We start from the raw sequence: 10,544 nt of genomic DNA, 5'->3' as shown, positions 1-10,544 counted from the left end.
TGTGTGTGTGTGTGTGTGTGTGTGTGTGTGTGTGTGTGTGTGTGTGTATTGTAAAGGGCTTTGTAAATGAAATTTCTTATTTTGTCATAGGATTTTGAATTAGAAGGGGCCATGGGGATTATCCAGTCAGGATCTTTGATTTTGCAGGTGAGGAAACAGGCCCACAGGTAACTTGCTTAGTAGAACACAAATAGAATGTAGCAGAATGAAATTCAAACCCAGAGGCTCTGACTGCATCCTCTACACTGTTCACTATGGTACACTTGCCCTCTTTTGGATTAGATTAAAGTCTGAACTTTCCTCGTAAAGGAAAGAGAAACATGGGCATAGGGCAGTATATATGAGTTAAAGCTCCCCTTATTCAAGGCATCAGAAAAAAAAAATGTGTACCTCCAGGAATTGTGGTTCTGGCTTTTAAAATAAAAGTTACATTAATTTGCAAGTCAGAAGGACTTTGACAAGCAAGATCATGTCTCCCTTTGGAGTTAAAAATTAGCCATTTGATGACAAGGTATAGATGTATACAGCAGCTGTATAGAAACAATGGGGCTATTGTCTGGGATGGTTCACTATGGTGTTGGCATTGTCTCTCAACAGAAGCCACTGGGTTTAGTTTTGCTCTTAATATTTAAATCTGTGAATAAGCATGCCGCTTCTGTATGCCTTTCTACTTTATCTTCAGATTATCTTCTTTAGAAAACAAGCTGAGCAAAAGTAATATAGTGACAGTGGGGAGGTTAACTTGATTTTTCTAAGGTAGGAGAGGGTTAAGGTTGCCCTTTCTTAGCAATAAATTAGGTGATAAATGCTTTACATCTTATCGTATTTTCATCAAACAGGGTTAAGTGTCTGTTTTCCTCAATTTTCTCCTCTGTAAAATGAGCTGGAGAAGGGAATGGCAAACTGCTCCAGTATTTCTGCTAAGAAAACACCATATGGGGTCATGAAGAGTCAGACATGACTGAAAATGACTGATTTTCGTCAAGAAAAGCTGAAGATTATAACTTTAGCTACATTAGAAACCATGTAGGGGATTCAGAGGGAATTTTTCTTCTGGTGAAATATGGCATTTTAATATCCATGGAGACCTAATTTCAAGTTCCACCTGCTGGATTTGACTGCTAAATTGTTTATGAAATGTTTTAGCCCTAGGTCAGAGTGTTAGGCTCTCAGTGTTAATACTTGTTCAGATAACAGAGGAGGAATTATTTTCATTTTCTCTAGAGAAGCTTTGTTCTGAAAGGACACACAAGTTCTATATACCCTCTAGAGTAGATTTCAATAGCTGTCTGACATCTCCAAAAAGTTTTTCCACAACCCTACCTTAGCAGCCAGGGCTTCCTTTTTCTCTGGGACTGCAAATGCCAAGCACCCTGCTTGCTTGGCCTTTGGACCTGTGTTCTATCACCCTGTGCCTTCCAGAGGATATGCTATTTTATGTAGGCTTTGTCTCTGGCTCATCAGTGCCTGGCACGGTGCCCAGAGCATACTGGAGGAGTTGCTTACTGAATGCTCATTGAATTGAATTGTCAAATGGGGCCATAAATGGGAGGTTGTTGGTGCCCAAGTGCAAAAGAGAGAAAGTTCTTAACTATGGCTGCTTGCTTTTATAAATTGAGATCAGTAGGGTAGAATGAGGCCTTTCCTAAGTATCATGGGTCACTGAGGTGACATGATCTCTGGCTTCCCGAAACCAGTGCAATTGGCTTTCGTTGTCTTGCTGAGATTCCATGGTTGGTCTGTTTGTTGGAAAATCGAGACTTTCTCTGCAATTGATATGCTATCTAGAGCAAAACAGGTGTCCTTCTAGATATAGTAGGAAGGATTATTCAAGTATTGGCACAGTGGTGGTAGGAAGAACTGGAAAGGCATTTGAAAGAAATTTAACTTTTGGAGAAGGGTTCCATTACATGAGTTGTTCAGTCATTTTAGTCATGTCTGACTCTTCATGACCCCTTTTGGGGTTTTCTTGGCAAAGATACTGGAGTGGTTTGCCCTTTCCTTCTCCAGCTCATTTTACAGATGAGGAAACTGAAGCAAACAGAGTTGAGTGACTTGCCCAGGGTCACACAGCTAGTGTCTGAGGCCAGATTTGTATTCAGATCTTCTTGACTCCAGGCCTGGTACTTTATCCACTGCGCCACCTATCTGTCTTTGTAAATAGTACAAAGTTATTTAGCCAAGGTTACAAGGGCTACCAATGGGGCAAGAACTCATGAGTAGTCTGATAAAAACAACCAACATCAGAAAAGCTTTGTGGCCTGCTCAGAGGAGTGGGGAGTTAAGAAAATGGAGCTCCATCATTGACTTCTTCTGTTGCTGCAACAAAATCAACAGAGCCTTCTGCTTCCATTTCTTGTCTCTGACTGGTAGTTATGATTCTGGCCTTCTACCTGGGTAGTACAGTATGGATTGAATCATGAGTCATATGAAGCCCTTCGTACTGGTGTATGGGCTGTGCTGAGTTTGGGAATCCTTGTACACATAGACATGCAGAAAGCCCCAGATATGAATGACTAGATTAGCTCCCATTCAAAAGCACAGTGTATGAACTCTGGTCTTTAAGGGACTGCCAATTCATGATTGATGCTGTTTTTTTAAAATCTTTTTTCCCTATTCCTATTGCTTAGCACAGTAGTAGTACAGTACTAGCACACAGTAGTCACTTAATAAATGCTTGTTGACTTGGTTTGACAGGACTGATCTATTTAATTTATGTAGGCTACTAGAAAGGACACAAATTCAAAGCAAAAGACACTTAGTTAAACAGCATAGTAAATTAAATGATAAAACTAGATCTGCCCCATTCCCATAAGGACCAGAGTATTCTGTAGGTCCCACATCTCCCATGCCATCTAGAGGGAAGTGCGCACATGCAAAACCACATGCTTCTAGGGAGGGGCTCTATGTGGGAGTGTGTATGGCCAAAGCAGATCAGGGCCCATTTCTGATGCTACAGAGGTGGCAGTGGGCTCTTGGGATGTCATTGTGCTGCATCCTGCTGGACATTGGGTTTCTGCTATTTTCTGGGAGTTGCCCCATCTCTGCTAGTATCTGACTGCAGTATTTGCTGAACTCCCATCAGTGGGCATCTGTTAATACCCAGCTTGTTTATGCTGTGTGTTGCTTTCTGCCACCATCTGCTGGGGGGCATTGGCTAGTTTCTAGGGAGGGCTAAAGTTCTTTTAGTCCACAGTCTAAGGCCAGACAGCCAGCAAAAGCAAGCAGATGTTCTTAGGTTCATACTGTCTGCCCTTTGATTTGGTTTTCTTCTGTTGCCAAAGCTTCTTGCTGGTTCCAGCTCTTTGAATTGGGGGCTAGAAAATTATTTTTTAACTCCTTCTAAATTCCTGCTTATCAGTCTATGTCTCTTCCATAAGTGTACATGGGCAGCTAGGTAGAGCAGTGGGTAGAGTTCTAGGTCTGAAGTCAGGAAGATTTATCTTTCTGAGTTCAAATCTGGCCTCAGACACTTAGTAGCTATGTGACTCTATGTAAGTCACTTATCCCTGTTTGCCTCAGTTTCCTCATCTGTAAAGTGAGCTGGAGAAGGAAATGGCAAACCACTCCAGTATCTCTGCCAAGAAAACCCCAAATGGGGTCATGAAGAGTTGGACATGACTGAAAATGAATAGCAATAACAAATAGGTTTGCATAAACACGATTGAGTGTTCTTGCACCCCTAGCCCATACTCCTTCTAGGTATATCTATGGTCCCCTTAAACCATTTCAGAGAGTCTACCTAATGGAATCACCAAAGAGCTACATGGGCCTGGGCAATAAGCCTTACCCATGTGTTCAGTTAACATGCAAAGAAACCTGGAGGCAAGAACAAAAAGGCTAGGTGAAGCCACCAAGGTTATCAGCCTCAGTTTTAGATAATTCATTATATGCTTTTGTCTTTATTGTATGTGTCTGCCAGCAACAAAATCACTTGCCTTTTTTTTTGGGTTAAAATTAAGCATTATATCTAGAACAAAAGTACTGGTCTATTACAAATATCTTTTTAATTAGAAGACACATTAACTTTTCATTATAGTGACCATATAGTATCTTTAATATTTTACTTCTTATCATAGGTAGTGAGGAGAAGAGGTGAGGGGAAAAAAAGTACGGTAAAGGAAGTTTTAACAATGTTATTTCTGGTATTTAGTATCATAGTAGACTAGATTTAGAAGGACAATGGACTTTTTTTTGGGCTGGTGGTAATGTGGGCACTAGCCAATGAGTCAGTCAGTCAGTAAGCGTTTATTAAGTACCTACTTGCACTAGGCACCCTGCTAAGTGCTGGAGATACAAAGAAGAGCAAAGATAGCCTCGGGTTCTCAAACAGCACCTGGTCTAATGGAGACAACCACATGTAAACAACTGTGTGCAAATAGGATACATACAGGGTAAGTGACAGCTAACCTCAGAGGGAAGGCGCTAAGGTTGAGGAAGGCTGGCAAAGGCTTCCTGAAGAAGGTGGGGCTTTAGCTGAGGCTAGAAGGAAGCCAATGAAACCCAGACTCAAAGAGGAGGAGGGAGAGAGTTCCAGGCCTGGGGCACGGCCAGTGAAAATACATGGAGTGGGAAGCTGTAGTGTTGTATTTGAGGGATATCAAGGAGGCCTGTGTCTGTGGATCCCAGAGTGCAATGTGGCTGTGTGGAGGAGGGGGTAGAAGGTGTAAGAAGGTGGGAAAGGTTGGAAGGGTCCAGTTTGTGGAAGGGCCAGGCATACCATTGATGCAAAATGTTTTTAGACATTTTCCCCCAGTTTTTCCAAATCTAGCTTTAATTTTAACCTATAGGTTTTCAAAAGGCTTAAAATCAGAAAAGTTCCTTATTTGCTGAAACATATTTATCTCCATCATTTGGTTAAATTCTTCTCTTTTAAAAAATACTATTTATTTATTTATATCACTCTTTTCTTTTTAAATTTTGGGTTCAGATTCTCTCCTTCCCTTCTACCCCTCCCCCACCCACTGAGAAAGCATAAATGAAGCTATATACCAGATAATACACAGTGTAAAGGAGCTCACCTTTGGAAGAGAGATAGCTTAAGCAAGAAAAAAGCCCCAGATTTTATCCAAGGGGAAATTCTCCAAAGTCTATAGTCTAGTAATCTGGGGATAGGGACATGATCAAGGTGCCAGCTTCTCAACATGTCTTCCTCTACTCTCTTTTCAAGGACCTGAAGAGAGTCTGCAACCACATGTCTTCTCTCTTGAAGTTGGAGAACACCAGGGCCTCTCTTTTTTCAAACTCTTGCCAACCATACCCCTTATTTGGGCATAGATCATTGAATAATCAGTCTCTACCAATGAGGAGAGGCTTATGCAAATAGCTTTGAACTGCAGGTTACATCTTTTCCCATTAGTCTTTTCCCCTTGGACCATCATATAATTTGTCAAATACTTATAAAACCTTGTGAATAATGTATTCATGGAGTAAAACAAAATTTTATCTTTGCATGTAGTTTCTACTCTTTTATTTTACTTTACTGAAGAAAGATTTTCAGAATTTATGATTTATTCATCATAAAATTACAAGAGGAGAGTGTGTCTTCATTTTGGGAAATGTAACTTCTGTCCTTGCTCTACCTTCTCAGTAAATACTCTTGTGAAAGGAAGTTGATGTCATCTGATTGATTAATATTGGGAATGCATACTGGATTGGGGTTAGTGAATAGCTGATGGTAGAATCCCAAATCAACTGTCCACTGGGAAGAGGGCCCACTAGTGGGAGAGGGTATTGGGGAAGGTGGGATAGAGGGTGCTGTATATGTAACATGTGATTTTACTGTATAGGGAACTCCCTTTATTAATATAGATCAACTTTGTAAACTTAGAGAGCTGCCTGAGGCATGGAGATATGAAGTGACTTGCCCAGGGTCATGGGCAGAGGTGGACCTTGAACGTGAATTTCCCAGGATGAGGGCAGCTCCCATTCATGCCCAATGCTGCCTTTCCTCCAGGGGGAGGGTGCTAGCAACTAAAGGGATCAGGATAGGTTTCCTATAGGAAGCTTTGAAGAAAGCTAGGGATCTCATAAGGCAGAGGTGAGAAGGGAGCATATTCTAAGCATAAGGACTGGCCTGTGTGAGGGCATAGAGACAAGCGATAGAATCTTATATGTGGAAAGCAGCAGAGAGGACGGCTTAATGCATGAAGGGGAATGATGTGCAATAAACCCGGAAAAAGGTAGGCTGTAGCCAGATCATGAAGGGCTTTAAAAACCAAACAAGGAGTTGGTTTTTAAATTAGAAATAAGAGGGAGGCACTAGAGCTTCATGAATAAGGGAATGACAAAGTCAGTTCTGTGTTTTAGGAATATAAATTTGGTAGCTGTGTGGAGGATGGATTGAAGAGGGGAGAGGTTGCAAGCTGGGAGACCAAATAGGACATTATCACAATAACTTAGTTGAGAGGCAATAAGGGCATTATCAGGACTGGTCATTATATGAGTAGAGAGGAAGGATGGATGTGAGATATATTGTGGAGGTGGAATTGATAAGACTTGGCAACTCATTTGATGTAAGGAGTGAGGCAGAGGGTGACTCCAATCTCCTGAACGTGAGTGACAGGTAGAATAGTGGTGTTCTTTACAGAAATTGGGAAATAAGGAAGAAGAAAAGGTTGGAGGGAACAGAGGGGAAGGAATATTGAATTTTGGAGAGACAGAGCCAAGATGGTAGAATAGCAGAAAGCAGCGTAGCTGAGCTCCCCTCCATAAAACACCAAACAGATGTAGAAAACACACCAGACCAAATCCTAATGGGGAAATCCAGAAGACATCATTGCGAGTCATTTGTCCCACCCAGGTCAGCATACAGAGATAGGCAGAGAAGTCTGTGGATATTGGGGATGGGTCGGTGCAGGAACATACTGCCAGGCAAGTACTCCAGAACCTACAAAGAGGCTGTGAACCAAGGTAAAGGAGGTCCCAGACCCATACCAGGGTATCCCCAGACCCCTCCGAGGGCACCGAGATGGGGACAAGTTCCAACTGTTAGTTTTATCATCCACTGCCCAGTTCTGGGCCACAGACTGATTGATTGATTGATTGGTTGATTGGTTGATTTTTAGGCAAATTGGGGTTAAGTGACTTGCCCAGGGTCACACAGCTAGTAAGTGTCAAGTATTTGGTGTGAGGCTGGACTTGAACTCAGGTTCTCCTGACTCCAGGGTTGGTGCTGTATCCACTGCGCCACCTCGCTGCCCCGGGTCACAGATTTAGGGTAGACTGAGAAGGGGACCTGCACCCAGTGGTGGTATTCCCAGGTAGGGAGGCACTAGGCTGTTTTTGCTGTTTGTCTTTCATTCTTGAAGAGAACCATGACATGAGGGAGGTGATGCCATGACATGCAAGTGAATTGGATTTAAGTGAGGCAGAGCTGTGCAAAGTCACCAGCCTCACTTTCACCTCCAGAGCCATCTGGGTTCAGTATCCAGATATGGATCAGGAGATGTCTCCTGATGGAACTGGATGTATCCAACTGGAGATGGCTCAGGATGCAGTCAGTGTACTGAGAAAGGAGGAGGTTCAAAAGCAAGCATCAGCTCAGACCCCAAGAACAGAAGGAGGACTCACTTCCAGCATCTAGCCCAGTCTTCAGAGGAATCAGACCAAAGGAGAGTCTACAATTCTGTCCTACTGAACCAGGAGAGCTTTCTTGCTGGCTGAGAAGGTCTGAGTCCAGCAGCATTCTATTGCTTTTCTGACTGAAGCTTAGGTCGTGAACTTGCAGAGCTCGGACCATGTGGGCAGTAATCAGACTTTGCCTTGGATCAGCCTCCCTTTTTAGAAGCACTGAAAGCTTGCAGGTCGACAGCCTGTTCCTGAGTTTCTGGAATAACACAGCACTCAATACTCCAAGAAAAGCAGCAACAGAATCAGTCCAGACTGTCCCTCTAGAAATATGGCAGAGCCCAACCTTAATATCAAGCCTGAAGTCAAGAAACAAACAAACAAAAGAATCCCTTTATAAAGAGCTATTATGGTGGCAAGGAAGGTCAAGATACAAACCCAGAAGAAAAGAGTGACTCCAAAACATCTATAAGCAAAGCCTCATAGAAAAAGACAAACTCTGGGCACAAACTCCACTAGAATTCCTGGAAGAAATTAAACATTAAGAAATAAAGCTAAAAATATTTTTGTCAATGAAATGAGTGTAAAAGAGGGGAAAACTGAGAAAGAAATGAAATTGATTAAGAAAAGTATTGGAAAGGGAATTAACAGTTTGGCACAAGAAGTATAAAACCTTGCCCAAGCAACAAGCTTCCTGAAAATTAGAATGGACCATATAGAGGCTAATGACTCTATGAGACAACAAGAAAATTAAAACAAAGTCAAGAGATTGAAAAATAAAAGGAAATGCAAAATATATCATAGCAAAAATAACTGATCAAGGAGAAAAAAAATTAAGTGTCATTTTAATATCTGAGCTCCATGATCAAAAAAGAGCCTAGACACCATTTTTCAAGAAATCCTAAAAGAAAACTATCCAAATCTCTTAGAACTCAAGGGCAAAGTAGAAATAGAAAGAATCCACCAGTTACCTCCTGAAAGAGCCCCCAAAATGTAAACTCCCATGAACATGATATCCAAAATCCAGAGCTTCCAGGTCAAAGAAAAAAATACTACAAGCAACCAGAAAGAATGAATTCAAGTACTTCAAAACCAGTCAAAATCTCATATGATTTAGCAGCTGCCACTTAAAAGGAGTGGAGAGCTTGGAATGAAACACTACAGAAGGCAAAGGATATAAGCTTACAGTAAAAAAATTTATCCAGCAAAACTGAATGTAATGCTACAGTGGGGAAAATGGATACTTAATGAAATAGAGGTCTTCAATCATTCTTGACAAAAAGATGAGAGGTGCATAAAACTTTGAACTTCAAATGCAAGAATTAAGAGAAACATAAAAAGGTAAACATGAACAAGCAATGTTATGAGACTAAAGAAGGATCAACTGTTCATATTCAGATATGAGGACATGATACATGTGTCTCCTCTGAACCCTGTCATCATCAGGGAGTCTAATTAGACAAGACCTAGAAGTAGTTCTGTTATGTCTTGATGATCTTAAGAGAAGAATGGAAAGAGGGTAAGAGGAATATATAGGAAGGGGAGGAAGTGAAAGGAAGGTCAGGGAAAATTATCTCACATAATTAAGGTTCACAAATAGATATCTATACAAACTAGGAGGAGGGGGAGTGGGATGGAGCAGCTGACACTTCAATCTCACTCTTATCTGAATTGGTTAAGGGAAAGAAGAACACACATGCAGGTGGATACAGAAATATATTTCACTCATTAGGGAAACTGGAGGGAAAGAAGAGAATGGTGAATTAGAAGGAGGTAAATTAAGGGAGTGATTAGTCCTAAGCAAAACAAACTCTAAGGATGTACAAAAATGTTGAGGGTGCAAAGAATGGGAGGTGGTGTCCATAAATTGGGGAATGCATGAACAAATTATGGTATATGAATATGATAGAATACTATAGAGCTATTAGAAATGATGAAGGAGATGGTTTCAGAGAAACCTAGGAAGACTTGTATGAATTGATGCAGTGAAGTGAATAGGAGAGAAATTTATACAATGATAACAATTTGGTGAAGGCAAACCACTTTGAAAGAATTAAGAATTCTTATCAGAGTAATGAACAACCATGATTCCAGAGAATTAAAGCTACTCATCTCCTGACAGAGAAGTGAAAGACTCAGAGTGCAGAAATGAGACATACTTTAAAAATTGTTTTGACTATACATGTTCATAATGAGTTTTATTTTTCTTTTGTTCTCAATGGGGAGGGAGTTGGGGTGAGCAGGTGAACAGGTAGAGTTTTGATGATTGAAAGATATATAATTAAAAACTAAAACAAAAGAGTACATAAAAAAGGAAAAAATGAGTTCCATTTTGGACATGTTAAGTTTGAGGTTCTGTTGGATATCTACTTGGAGATGCGTCAAAACAAGCCAGGCATAGAAAGTTAAAGGTGCTTTAGGTGCCAAGTGAACTATATGAATTTTTGATAATTGTGTACTTCTGGTGAGTGTACAGTTTGAAACACATGTTTTTCATGTAGTTTTGTAAAAATTCAGAATGATACTTGGTAAAGAACTGAAATATGGGAGAGAGACTGGGGCTAGATATTGATTTGGGAGTTTTTTACATAGAGGTAATCGCTAAACCCATGGAAACTGATCAGATCACCAGGGAGAAAGTCTCAAGAAAGAAGAGGTTAAAGGACAGAGCCCTGTTATACATCTTTGCCTAGTGGATGTAACATGGATGATAATCTGGGAGAATCTTAAAAAAAATCTAGGATGGTGGAGGGTCTAGGAACAGGGTGGGTAGTCATATTTTCAAATGCTGCAGAAGAAGAGGTCCTGAAAAAGGTCATCAGATTTAACAGGATCATTGGTAACATTGGAAAGAGTAGCTTGTCTTAGAACTTTCAAGTCTGTGTGTGAGGCTGTAGAAAGAAGGCATTTTAGTTTGGAAGGGTTCAGCCCCTCTACCCATAAATAAAATAGTTTATTGCTTTTGATGAAAGAGT

The sequence above is a fragment of the Vombatus ursinus genome, unplaced genomic scaffold, assembly GCF_900497805.2.
Source record: "Vombatus ursinus unplaced genomic scaffold, bare-nosed wombat genome assembly UNPS02009173.1, whole genome shotgun sequence".
Classification (NCBI taxonomy): domain Eukaryota; kingdom Metazoa; phylum Chordata; class Mammalia; order Diprotodontia; family Vombatidae; genus Vombatus; species Vombatus ursinus.
The sequence above is the reverse complement of the archived record's forward strand: the minus strand, read 5'-3'. Positions refer to the sequence as shown.